General features: G+C 32.9%; 1 protein-coding gene across 1 annotated transcript in view; it reads right to left on the minus strand.

Moving 5' to 3' along the window:
• The window catches only part of LOC126892528 (uncharacterized), a 269556-nt gene that overhangs the window by 234979 nt on the left and 20158 nt on the right, over positions 1 to 14419 (minus strand). The window lies entirely within an intron of this gene.

A 14419-nucleotide genomic window follows, 5' to 3' on the forward strand; every position in this document is an offset into this window, starting at 1 on the left:
CTGTATTGATGAAAAACATGGCTAGTTAAAAAAGTACCTTTTGCAGTTACCTAGTAACTTTTGCATTATCCAATAAAAGTGAATGAATGAAAAAACATAATGTTAAGAAAATATAAGCTATAGTTGGGCTTTAATTTCAGTATGATATTGCAGGCTAGAATAATAAGTTAGTATAATGCTACAATATTCCACAGAGTGAGAAAAAACACAGTTTGATTGGTACACCCGGTATACACGGACAATAATTGACCTGTCTATCAACAATATCTATTATTACTGCGGTATTTATAAAGAATAAGAAAAAATATTAAAAAAAAAATCACTTAAATTGGACAACAGGTTTAGGAAATTTGAGACATTAAAAATGACCGCGTTGATTTATTGGAGAAGTGATCGTTGAAATAATATTTCGGTATTATGTTTACACGATATTCGGCATTATCTCTATACTTTTGTCTGGTATATGATACTTATAAATAATAGCCGCGCTGTTTCGGCAAATTTTGTTTAGCTGAGTGACCTCATAACACAGGACACATCAGTATACCTTATTATAGTAAGACTATTATGTATTGTTTCTGCTGACTGTGCAGCAGAAACAATACATAATAGTCTTACTATAATAATGTATACTGATAAGATTTCTGGTTAGATTCCTAGAAAACTAACAATGAAAAAAATTATTTATGTAAATTTATATAAGTGCTAAGGTGACATATTTTTAAAAAGTTTGGATACGATATTCGATATTATTGTATAGGTCTGGAATCCGCGTATGAAAAAAAGTTGATTAATAGCAAGCTGAAAATGTGTTAATAGCTTAAGGGTGTCTAGTCGGACAAACTTTGATATACCTATGGGAACAATGGAACAGGGGAATTTTAATTTTGGAACAGGTTAAAAATTTGGAACGGTCATACCACGAAAACGTCACATGTATTTTGTCCGACAGAAGTTCCAATTGATTTGTTACCCTTTCATTAAAATCTCATGTAAAAATGAGACTGCTATTTATCACCTGTCATAATTCCTGTCATTTGACATATTCTACGTGTTCCACTCATTATAATCCCCATTTGGTGATAAATAGCAGTCTGATTTTTGCATGAGAGTTTAATGAAATGGTAACAAATCAATTGGAAGTTCTGTCTGACAAAATGCATGTGGCGTTTTCATGGTCTGACCGTTCCAAATTTTTAACCTGTTCCACAATTAAAACTTCCCCTGTTCCAGTGTTCCTATATATCAAAGTTTGTCCGGCTAGACACCTATAAGCTATTAACAAATTTTCAGCTTGCTATTAATCAACTTTTTTTTCATACACGTGATCCAGACCTAGTAGGCTTCGCAACGCAGGAATGTTGTGTTATATGAATATGATTAGAAGACGACTATTCTCAAAACCAGGACAATTCATTTCAGAACAAAGAAGTCGGCTGCTGAGAAAGATTGTACTAAAAAATTTTATTTTTACATTATAATAATGACCTCTGAGTACATGTCAAATGTGTCGAGTGTTCTTTTAATAGATATTTTGATTCGCTATGTATGTTTATGGTATTGTTCGTAAAGTCCAATTTTCAAAATTTCTGTTACAATTTTGTTTTGTTTCTCATAGAGTATCCAAGAATATAGCCGAACTTATATACTCCCTAAAACGACCCTCAGTTCTAACTGCAAAACGCAAGAGTCTCGCAGACTTAGTCTTGTTCTTGCTCAAGTCTTGCACGGTAAGTCTTGGTCTTGGTCTTGCTAAAATTAGGCGGTCTTGGTCTTGGTTTTGGTCTTGCGAAAACGCAAGAACAAGACCAAGACTGCAAGACCAAGACCGATTTTGGGCAACACTACATCTTTCACGTTCGTCCTGCTTCGCACGTCCCCGTTTCGTATACGTTTTCTTAGAGATATTCTTAATGAAGCTCGTTCGATGGCTCTACATGTTAGTACATATTAATGTGTTGGCTGATAACTCTGTAAGTGTCATGGTCTCAATTCCACAGATCATAACTGGTAGAATGCAAATCTTGAATACCCTTTTCTTTACATTTATTCGTATGTTTTTGATTTTCAGCACAACACCTACTATTCCTCCTGCTGTCTAAGCGCAAGGATATAGTGAAGACTTTCTGTCCGCCAGTCATCTCGACACACTGCTCACCAGGACTCTCGACGCGCTGCTCATCATTCATCTGGCCAAGATCGATATTTTGTAGTCCTTAAAGTAAATATTCCACAAGTTTTAAAAACAAAATGTATTTCTACAATTTAAAAAATTACAAGATATTGTAATTTAAGTTTCTCCCCTACATTACGTTCAATTTCGGTTTTTATAATTTTTAAAATGATTAATATTATCATCATTTTAAAAGCATCAAATACTCATTTTTTTCGCTGTCTCTCTTTTCTTCCCTTTTCTAGTATCATTGGCTGTTTTACTAATTTTGCTATTATTCCATTTTCAAGAATTTCTGTATTATATACCAATCAAATTTTTGCCCCTTTCTAAAGCTTGTTCTGTTTACATATTATCATTAAATTTTCTATTTTTTGATTTGTTCTTTTTCTCAATCCAATTTCTATACATATTTCTCCATAAATTGCTCTGACCGTTTCTCGACGATCGAGATCCCCTCGAGCGGCGCTCATCCTAGGGCCCTAGGCGATCCAATCGGTTGTATCGGTGACGGCTTATATGTAGAGGAGCTCATGCCGTATCCACACGGAGTACGGAGCACCAAGGTAATGGATAGGTACCAGTGGCGGCTCGTCAGGGTCGGCAGTGCCGACCCACACATTTATGGACACATTATAGATTTTTTAAATATTTAATTTAATCGGAGTTGATGATATTCGTTTCTGTGAAATAAAAAATATATCTGTGAGAAAATACAGACTAAATTTTATTCATTGTTTTTAAAAGACTTCGATCCCGATACGTTAGTTAAGTGATCCCTGTGCGCTGTGCGTAAGAGACTTTTCAAATTAATGATCCTATAGCCATGCACCCGCACCCGATTGCGATTGTGTGAATTCTTATTATAAAGCCCGGCACGGCATGCCGTCCCCAGATCGAGGATTTGCTATATAATAAGAAGCTATGGAATATTAGCCGATAGGCAACTAATTATACATTCTCCGTACTTATTTGAATGCAAAGTACGGCAGCGGGTGCCTCTGCCGAGGCCGAGCGGTGATCTGCAAACGGCAGAAACTCACGTACGTAGCCACGTATTGCCTTGCTGGCGGGCCCGGGATAATTATGAAATAGGTAAGTAGTTTTACGTCGTTTAATTATTAATATTATTATTGATATTGTAATTCTTTTAAGTTGTTAGGAATTACCATTTAGGGGACAGGATGTATCGAAGCATTCGTTAAATCAAGTTAATTATAGAGAACAAATAAAATTGTTTAACAAATACGATCTGGAATTTTCTAATTTATTTTCTGACTCGAAGAATATACCGGCGTACCTAAAACAGCACAGAATGAAAGAATCAATTAGTAGTTACATTTTGATCCTTTTCGGTAGAAGTAGACGAAACTACTGATAGAGATAACATGTCATTCACAAGTATCAATAATTGTTCTTCGATACGCGTTACGTCTAAATTTATGAAAGGTTGTTAGGTTTTCAGACGTCATTAGAAGCCATAAGACATAATATATTTTTGCTGTTTTAATTTAAAGGATAGATTAAATTTTTTGATATTAAAAATAAACTGGTAAGGCAAATTTATGACGGGGCTGTCTTGATGTCCAGTGAATTGTATGGTCTCCGGACAAAAGTTAAAACAATTGCACCAGGCAAAACTATTATTTACTCACTGTTATAAGTCATTGACCTCTTTGACTATTCAAAATTTAAAAGTTACGCCAATGAATTTTAAAAATATCTATTAGACAAGTTCATTAAAAATTATCCATCATTTTCTAATCAAATAAAATAAGAAAATGAATTAACAGTTTTATATTCTGATCCAAATATTTTCGGAAGGTGGGATAAGTTACAGACTATGTATAATTTTATATACTGCAAATTCATTAGGTACAACAAACTGTTCCCGAAATTAATAAATTATTGTGCTCAAATGTGGGCAAATTCTGTCTCAAATGAACGGGATTTCTCTTGTCTCAAAAGAGTCAAAACGTATTGTCGAAACACCATGAAACAGGACAGAATGTCAAACTTGTCTCAAATGTCGATAGAAAAAAACTTTTATAATCCCTCCAAAACAATAATAAATTTTACAATTATATACATTATAACCCATTTTGCTACTTCGAAACAACATAGACTAAAGTTAATTTATAAACAGGTATAGTTTCTAAATTTATAGGGAAAAAACAAAAAAAAAACAAAAAAAAATTAAAAAAAAAACAAAAACCAAAGATCTCCTATGAGATTGAAGCCTTTGGAGACAAAACCTTGCCGACCCTGTCCCTAAAGCCAAGAGCCGCCACTGATAGGTACCTTGACCCAGGTACCTACATATACTCTTTGACACTTTCGATATCATTTCCATCCGAGTCGATTGTGACATTTTTATTTGACATCACTTTTTTATTTAAATTTCTTGTTAAATCGATTTTAGCCGATTCTTGCTTAAGCTCCTTTAGCATGTAGATTAGTACCCCTGTGTTGTTGTTGATGACGTACAAATCTGAAAATAATTTTATTCCTCGGTATTCTGAATTTAACCTCTAGAACACAGATTCTAATGCAAGATTAAATAATTTTTGAGAGAAAATGTCTCCCTTTCTTACGCCTCTCTCTGTTCTTATTTTGCTTATTGTTATACCTTCTGCTACATTTATTTGCTTAGCTGAAATATCGTTTATGTATTTAAGGAGTATTCTGAATCTGGAATCAATCTTTGCGTTATTCATTACTTATAAAATATGGCCCAAAAATTATACTAGTGTATCTACTTAAAATTGTATCTAAAATTGCTATAAATAATATAATTGCTCGTTAATGTCTTATCGCAGACCTTAAAAAATTATATTGCCGTTTTCGTAACCTAAATATTTTGGCAATTATGCGAGTATACCTACCTAGTAAACGTTGGCTTTGCCAAATGTTGCCAATTATAAAGTTATGATCTTAATTGCGCCAGTGAAACTATAAATTGACTACTTATGATATAGTTGAATAACATTTTATGACAATTATGCAACTGGATCAACACTTGATTTTTGCATAAATTAAAAACTACTCAATTATCTCTTTCAAGTAAAACGTAAATATGCAAATGTCGCGATAATTTTATGCGGCAGTTCTTGAATCATTGTATGTTATAAATAAACAATAACACCTCTTCCACACATATAATGTGAATGTAGGTAGCAAATTACTTATCTTGACCATATTTCAAACTCATTGTAAATAGTTCTTGTTTTACCATTCTTAAAAACATATAAAAACCACCATAATGTATTATTTAACATTTTTATGTCAACACAGGTCTTTAAATTATAAATTAATAGCTACCAGTCTTCTTCTCTGATTTTTGTATTGAGATATGTATCCCCTTCTTTAATTGGGTGCTAATATTAGTTTTTGTTTTTTATTATATTTATGGGAACATCTCTAATAACTTTATTTATATTACATACAACACTTTTGACTTCTTTTGCTAGTGTATTTATACAGGTGCTGCTTAGGATGTACAGGAAGGGTATAGATTTTATTTTAAAGAGAATTTAATGAAGTGTTAAAGATAACAAACCAAACCAAATTGAGAACCCACAATCAATATAAACAAAACAGAATATCTTAGAACAATGTAAGAAGAGAGAGATCCACAACTCTCAATTAGAAATAAAAAAATGCGAAGAATTTAAAAAACATAGGGATAGTCATAATGAAGGAAGCAACATCGAAACGGGACATCCAGTAGAATATTAAACAGGGCCGAAATGTGTTACAAACAGTAAACCACTACTTTGGTCTCTTAAAATTAGTTTACAAATTAAAATGAATCTACTCGTACAAGTCGGATATAGAACCAATTTTGACGTACGGATCTGAATGTTGGCAAATGACGATGTAGTACATTCTTTCAATCTTTTTGCTCTAAATTTTAAAGAACTGCTTGGATTGACATGAAATTTGGGAAACGCATAGCTGACAGGTCAAAGGAAGAAAGTGATATTGTGCCGATGTGTGCTTTTGCCCTGGAGGTGACTTTTACCCTCTCTTGGGGGTGAAAAAATGTATGTCCAAAATAAGTCAGGAAATGGATAAACTGACTAATTCTAAGGAACTTTTGTTCTATAAACTTTTTTCACAAAGTCAATACTTTTAGAGTTATTTGCGAGTGAACATGTTCATTTTTTAACAAAATAACCACGTTTTTAGACGGTTTTTCGCAAATAATTCAAAAAGTAAGTAAGTATTTTATCGAAAAAATATTCTGAGTAAAAATATAGCCTGTAAAATGGTAAAAAAATGGTGTATGCACGAGGTCTCTACACCTAGCAGAAACAGAGTTATAGCTAATGAAAAATAGGTTCATGGTCACCAAATTCCAAATAGAGTATTTCAACGTGAAATATACAAAAAACTAAGCACTTTTTGGCGAAAACTCATTATGACTTTTTTAAAGTGTTTAAAAAAAGCTTTATTTCTGTTTTTATGGAAAAAACTTTCTAGCATCAAATGTAAGCAAGGTACGCTCAAAATAAAGTTGGTTCCTTTTGTTTTGGCAAAAAAATCGTAAATAACACCTCCTAATTAGCAACTTAAATGAAATTAATCGTTACCGCTTCACAAGTTTCCTTACTAGTTGCGTTTATATGACCTGTAAGTTTTATTAATTCAAAGTGCCTATTTTTCAAAATAATTGGTTTTATAGTAAACTTTTTAAAATTTTTGAAAAAAATGCTTTTTTTCAAAATAACTCAAAAAATAAAAATAATAAGTTTTGAGTCCAATAGCACATAAAACAACATCAAAAGATGTTACTCTACATCCTACCAGATTGAAAACAATGGGAACCTTCTTTGGTAACACCTCCGAGGCTTCTACCTTTGCAAGCCATAACGAATGCTGAGACTAAGGAAGATGAGGGAATTTTACAATTTTTATAATTCAATTTACAATTTATAATTGATTGGAGTACGAACGGAAGTATTCTCGTTGGAACTTTCCCGCGCTGAGCAGATGGGACGTGAATTATAAATTGTAAAATTCCCTAATCTTCCTTAGTCTCAGCATCCGTTATGGCTTGCAAATTGTAGAAGCCTTGGAGGTGTTACCTGGGAAGGTTCCCATTGTTTTCAATCTGGTAGTATGTAGAGTAACATCTTTTGATGTTGTTTTATGTGCTATTAGATTCAAAACTTATTTTTTGCTAGCAGTTGCCGCTAGGGCATCCCTGCCATTTAGTTCGTTGCAATTCGTGACTGCACGCCTTAGTTTGTCCTAGTTAAGTCAGAGAGAGCAGCATATGTGCATCCTGATGAGAAACTAATAAATTTCGAAACCTTTAGAGGTGCTTGCTGCACTCTCTGATTGGACTAGAATAATGATGCGGCTGTAGTTTCGTGTTGCAACGAAATTGGAAATGGTTATTCATTTTTATCTTAAAAATTGTTGGAGATAACAAAAATCTTAAACAATAAAAGAAGTCGGCTTAGCTTTTTGTAATCTTTTGTATTTTTTGTTTTTCTGTAATACAAAAATTGGGTAAGATTTGGCGTTTCTAAATTTGCATACACTCGTGATTGGTAAATCGTTCAAGTCCTTTTAACTACAGCACTTTCAAAAATAAGGACTTTGAACCGATGAAACTTACAGATCATAATATAAACAATACATACACGAGTAAAGAAACTTGTGAAATGGTAACGATTAAGTTCATTTGAGATGCTAATTAGGGGGTGATTTCCCTGATTTTTTACCCAAGCAGAGGGACCAACTTTATTTTGAGCGTAACTTGTTTACTTTGGATGCTATAGTTTCTTTTACAAAATACAAATACAGTCAAACCCGCTTATTAGAATACCTGTTATAAGAATATCCCGGTTTAAGGAATATAAATTTGAGGTCCCGAAACGTTTCTATTAGCCACCTATAATCGGTTATTAGAATATCCCGGTTATAGGAATATTTTTACTTGACACGAAGGCTATTCCAATAAGCGGGTTCGACTGTAAAGCTTTTTTATACACTTTAAAAAAGTTGTAAATGAGTTTTCCCCAGAAAGCGCTTCATTTTTGGTTATATTACGTTAAAATATTCGATTTCGAATTTGACGAATATGAACATATTTTCATTAGCTTGTAACTCTGCTTCTGCTACGTATATAGACCTAATATATATACCATCTTTTTCACTTTTTTACAGGATATATTTTTGCTAAAAACGTTTTTTTTTCGACAAAATACTTGCTTTTTGAGTTATTTGCGAGAAACCGTCTAAAAACTTGGTTATTTTGTTGAAAAATGAACATGTTCACTCGCAAATAACTCGAAAAGTAGTGACTTGGTGAAAAAACTCTATAGAACAAAAGCTTAGAAGTAGTTAGTTTATACATTTCTGGAATTATCTTGGACATATATTCTTCACCCACGAGAGGGGGTGAAACTCAGCCCTAGGGCAAAAATACACATCGGCACCATATCACTTTTTTCTTTGACTTATTAGCTATATGTATGCCAAATTTCATATCAATCCAAGCAGTTATTTAAAATTTAGAGGTTTTGCAATATTTAACCGTTAAAGAACGTACTAATGAGCGAAAAGAAAAAACGGGAAGTAGAAATGGCTATCTAAGAAGACCGTGTCGGATACCCAGACTTGATCACATCCGAAATGAAGAAATTAGAAAAGGGACCGAAAGAATTTACAACACCGTAGATACAATAGAATCCAAACAGCTGATATGGCACGGGAATGTAACGCGAATGAAGGATGAACGAAGGCCTTAAACTATGTTACATGGAATAGAAGAAGGAGAGAAAGACTAACATTAGAATGGAGAGAAGGGATCAGCGGAATAATGAGAAATAGAAGAGGAATAATAAATGAAGAGGAATGGGCCGATCGAAAAAGGTGGAGATCGAAATGCGAGATATGGCAGAGGCTGTAGTATCCCCGTAGATATAGATGTACATGTATATATTATTGTCTATCAATTTATCAATCAAAGATAGAAGAAAAAACTTTATTAATTTTAATAGAACGCGGGCACATAAATATGATACACTCTGTATATTGATTTGTAACCATTTATTATAAGTAGTTTTTAAGAAGTGGGTTATCGTTAATGGGTTTTTTTCCCTGAAAAATAAGAGATATTAGGAAAGAAAGTGATATGAATAGACAATAATTGTTCAGGGTATTTGGAGATTATAACGGTGCTTTGTTATGCACGAAGCCAGAAGCCACAGGTAATTATATCTTAGAAAATAATGTAAAAGAAAGTTTGGAATTTAAATCTCTTTTTGTTTAACCCCGAGAAATTTTTGTAGAATTTCCCGAAAGAAATTATTATGATGGTAGGAATATTTTTGAAAGTAGGCGTGGGTTTTTTCGAATGAAAAAAAGAATGGGGAAGAAGAAATGTCTCTGATTGGTTTGGCAATTTGGAATGGGAAGGAGAGAAGGTTGAATTTTCAGATAGTTTTGGAAAGAGGAATTATTATGCGATCGGCATCGCTGAAGAGCAGTCAACGTTTTCGTGGATAGTTAAAAAGCAAGTACCAGTGGTTGTTTGATAGTGGAGAGTGGAGCTGAAAAGTGGAGCGAGAGACAGGTCAAATTGGGAAGAAATACCTCTTTGACTCTGTATTATTGTGAGAAGGAGAGGAGAGAATTTTGGAGTTGTTTGAATCGAGTACTGGTTAAAAGAGGCCTGGCTCGTTGTTTCTTTGGAGAATTAGTGCTGGTATGCTGCTGGATTGAAGCTTGAGAACGGAGAGGGCTTTGATGGGTAGCCTAACATAGTCAACAAGGAAGAGCTGTTTGGGTCAAGAGGAGACATCATTGTGAGTGAAGCAAAAGGTCAGTCAATTTATGTGAAAGATTTTTTTATGTTCGGAAACTAAAATTTTGAGTAAAAGCATTTGAATTAAGATTCCAATAATTCAAAAATTAAATAGGAAATGTAGTAATGAAACAAAGACTTACTCACAATCATTTAATTATACTTTGACGACCGGTTTCGATCTCTACATTATTCAGATCATCTTCAGGTCGGCGTTACAAGTAGTTAAATGCTACAATTAAAGAAAACCAGAGTTAGAACATTGTCTGGTTGCACAAATGTTAATAGAAATCTAAATGACCAGACAATGTTCTAACTCTGGTTTTCTTTAATTGTAGCATTTAACTACTTGTAACGCCGACCTTAAGATGATCTGAATAATGTAGAGATCGAAACCGGTCGTCAAAGTATAATTAAATGATTGTGAGTAAGTCTTTGTTTCATTACTACATTTAATATGGACTCACATATGCAACCCATTCAATAATTAAATAGGAAGTATAAGTAATTTTTGCGAATACCTAAATTTGTTTGTTTAGCTTGTTATATCAAAGCCATCGGGAACAAACCGATAAATTTTTATTTGAATTAGAATAAATTTAAGTGGTAAAAATTTCATTCGGACAGCTATGTCCACAGGTTTTAATTGATCGATTTTTAGAGTATTGAATTTGATAATAAAAGATATTTCTGTATGTTTATTTATGTATTTCTATTTATTTCCCTTTCCTATTTTTCTCCCGATAAGAATCAACTAAGAGATATTGAAACCACGAGAGAAGATAAGTATAACATAAGATAATTTAGATATTTTTTGTTTTATAAAAAAGGCACCCTGAGATTTTTTCTTAATTTTTTTTGAATGATTTGCAACAATTGGATAATTAATTGAATAATTAATTGGAGTAATCAAATAAAGACTAATTGATATGAAAGTAATAAAAAGCAGATCATAACAATATGTACATAAAATATTTAAAATATCAAAAAACAATTATTAGCACAAGAAAAACGGTAAAGACACAGTTAATATAAAGTGAAGAATGTAAACTATATACATATAAATAACAAATAAGGCGATCAAACAAATACCGACATTTAATACGATTTAAGCACAGGGTTATGTCATATATTATTATTATTTTTTTGATGTATTACTGCTAATATTATTTACTTACGTAATTTCAGGCATTTATTAATGTAAACTGTTTATTATAAGCTTACCTGAAAAAGAAAATATTATTTTTAATAATATTTACTTATTTAACAAAAATTATGTGTAAGATAAAAATAAAAAAACTAAACACTCGATTTTATCAATTTTTGAAGAAAAACGGGTCTTTTAATGTTATTAAATGATCGTGTTACTATAGAAACAAAATTGGGGCATTTAGCAAAAATGCTACTTTATCTTGTTTATTAACAACAGATTTTGCATTTTTTACTTTTACTGCAATTGCGATAAGTTTCATGTTTTTTCTGATAAATTCAGATCACTGTTCATTAGTTTTTTCAAATCATGTTACAGAATGACTTCCGAAAATAATGCAAAAGTTGTAGCATTACATGAAGATAAAAGGTGCAGTATGGTGCAGAATAGTCGCAGTATACGTTGTATTGCAAATCATTTGAATATTTCCAAAGATTACCGTCCATTACGCTCTTAAGAAGTATCGCCAAACTGAAGAATATATTAGAAGACCAGGATCAGGCAGAAAATGGTGCAGAGATTAGCGTGGTGTACATTTTTTAAAGATTTCCAAATTACGAAGCCGCTTTTTAACTTCAAATGTTCTCGCTAGTAGCTCGCTAGATGCTCGTGGAACTTATATTTTTCTGCATGAACTGTAAGAAGAGTCCTGTATGAACGTGGTTTATATTCTCACAAGCCAATAGCATGCCGTAAATTAACAGCAGCTCATCTAATTAATAGGATACGAATTACAAATGATCACAGATATAGAACTGTTCAGAGCGTTCAGCGATGGAGTATTTAGTGATGTGAGTCGAGAATATTTCCAAGCGAATATTCGCGAACATTGGAAAGTTTCCGAGAATATTCGCCTATAAAAAATGGAAATATTATCCTTACCGCAAATATTCCCGGAAACTTTCAATGGAAAATTCTCGAGAATATTTCCGAGAATTTTCGAGAATATTTCCGGGAACTTTCCATAATACTCCCGAGAACTTTCCATAATTTCAGAGAACGTTTGAGAATATTTCCAAGGGCCTTTTGGACACGAGTCAGTGACGTGACGTAACGTGAATTTACGTGGAAGTAGCGCTATTTAATTCACACAACCGGCGAACCTACACCACTGCCAATTGTTTTTAGTTTCTTTTTGTGGTTGAGTGACTTGTTGATTTTAATTTAAGTTTAATTGGAAATTGAAATATTAACTTCATTATTTTTATAATAAAAATGTGACTAGTTCCCACATATCTCTTGCCCGATTTAATAAAATCCAACTTCAAAACTACAATAAGGTTATATCATTAAAACTTCCTGTAAAAACAAGGTAGGGTTTCCTTAATTGTATAAATAGCCTTATTGCATCTAAAAGTGCTTTACAAATGCTTATGGTCATAGAGGGAGAAAATTAAAAATGTTCACGAAATGTTATACAAAACTGTCTCGATGATGAAATATTTTGGATAAAGTTGCAAAAAGTGATTATATTTGGCTTTCAGCACGAACAGTAGATTGTAAAACCTGTTGGCAAAGAATGTGCACCAAAAGTGCAGTATGTTTTTAATTAAGTTAATTAAATTTTAAGTAAGTATTTAATATATGTTTAATTTTTAACAGATTTTTTTCTGTAGTCGGAATACTACAACAATGAATAAAGCTAACTATGATTTGTATGATTCATTATAAGAATTTAAATAAAAATACAATATTTCCATAAGTTTCGGAAAGTTTCCAATATTTCCGGAAACTTTCTGGCGTTCGAATCTTCCCGGAAATTTTACATCACTAGGAGTATTGTAATGTGTTGTGACGAGTTCTGTTTTTGCTCATTACTTCCAGACGGACGCTAACGTATGTGGAGGAGACCCGGAGACTAATTTTCACCTGGCTATATTTTACCCAGGATAAACAAGGAAATAGAATAAAAAATGAGAAAGAAATAATACAAACATGGAAGGAATACTTCGAAGAGTTATATGTTAAGCATGAAATAACTCTAATCATAGAAGATGAAGTAGAATCACCAGAGCTAGAAGTGAATACTGGGGAAATTACAAGGGAAGAAATTGGAAACACCCTACAACTTCTCAAAAATGGCAAAGCCGCAGGTATCGACAATATAACCATTGACATAATAAAAGCAGACACCGAGCAGTCAGTAGAGATGCTACATACACTTTTGAATAAAATATGGACGGACGAAGAATTGCCGAAGGAGTGGAACGAGGGATTGATTATAAAAATACCCAAAAAAGGAGACCTGAGCAAATGCAACAATTGGCGTGCAATAACACTAACTAAGTGCCACATTCAAAGTGCTGACCAAAATCATATTGAAAAGATTGAAGCCGGAAGTAGATAAAAAATTAAGAAACAATCAAGCAGGCTTCCGTTCCAACCATTCCACTATTGATCACATTTGCACCCGTAGAATTATCTTGGAACAAACATATTAATGGGATAAAGATATAGATGTGAGCTTTATCGACTTCGAAAAGGCCTCTGACTGTGTAAATAGGGCACAGATGTGGAAAATCCATAGAATATATGGTATACCACTAAAAATCATAAACTGTATTAAACTCTTCTACGAAGGATACAAAGCCAAACTAGAATATTAAGGTGAAGTAACAGAAGAAATATCCATAGAAAGTGGAGTCAAACAGGGTTGTGTACTATCCCCTACCCTATTCCTTATTATCATAGATTGGGTAATGAGAAAAGTAATCGACGATCGAACAGGCATCAGGTGGAACCTATTCAAACAGTTAGAAGATCTCGAATTTGCAGATGACATCTGCCTGATAACTGAACACCGAAATCATATGCAAGCAAAAATTGACAAATTGGCACAGTACTCCGACAGGATCGGACTTCGAATAAACACAAAGAAAACTAAACGTCTAAAAGATAATAACCATCCAAATAATAAAATAATGATAAACGGTAAATAAGTAGAAGAGGTAGACAAGTTCACATATCTGGGATCTGTCATGGAAAGGAGCGGGGGGTGTAAAAAGGATATACAGACGAGAATAACAAAGGCTCAACACGCATTCAACGCTTTAAATAAAATTTGGCAAACAAACGAAATATCGGAAACAAAAAAAATTAAAATCTTTAATAGTTGCATTAAAAAAAAGTATACTGCTCTATGGAGCAGAAACGTGGAAACAGGACGAAAATATAACTAAGAAACTACAAACATTTGTAAACAAATCTCTAAGAA

This window comes from Diabrotica virgifera, chromosome 9 (assembly GCF_917563875.1).
Source record: "Diabrotica virgifera virgifera chromosome 9, PGI_DIABVI_V3a".
NCBI classification, from domain to species: domain Eukaryota; kingdom Metazoa; phylum Arthropoda; class Insecta; order Coleoptera; family Chrysomelidae; genus Diabrotica; species Diabrotica virgifera.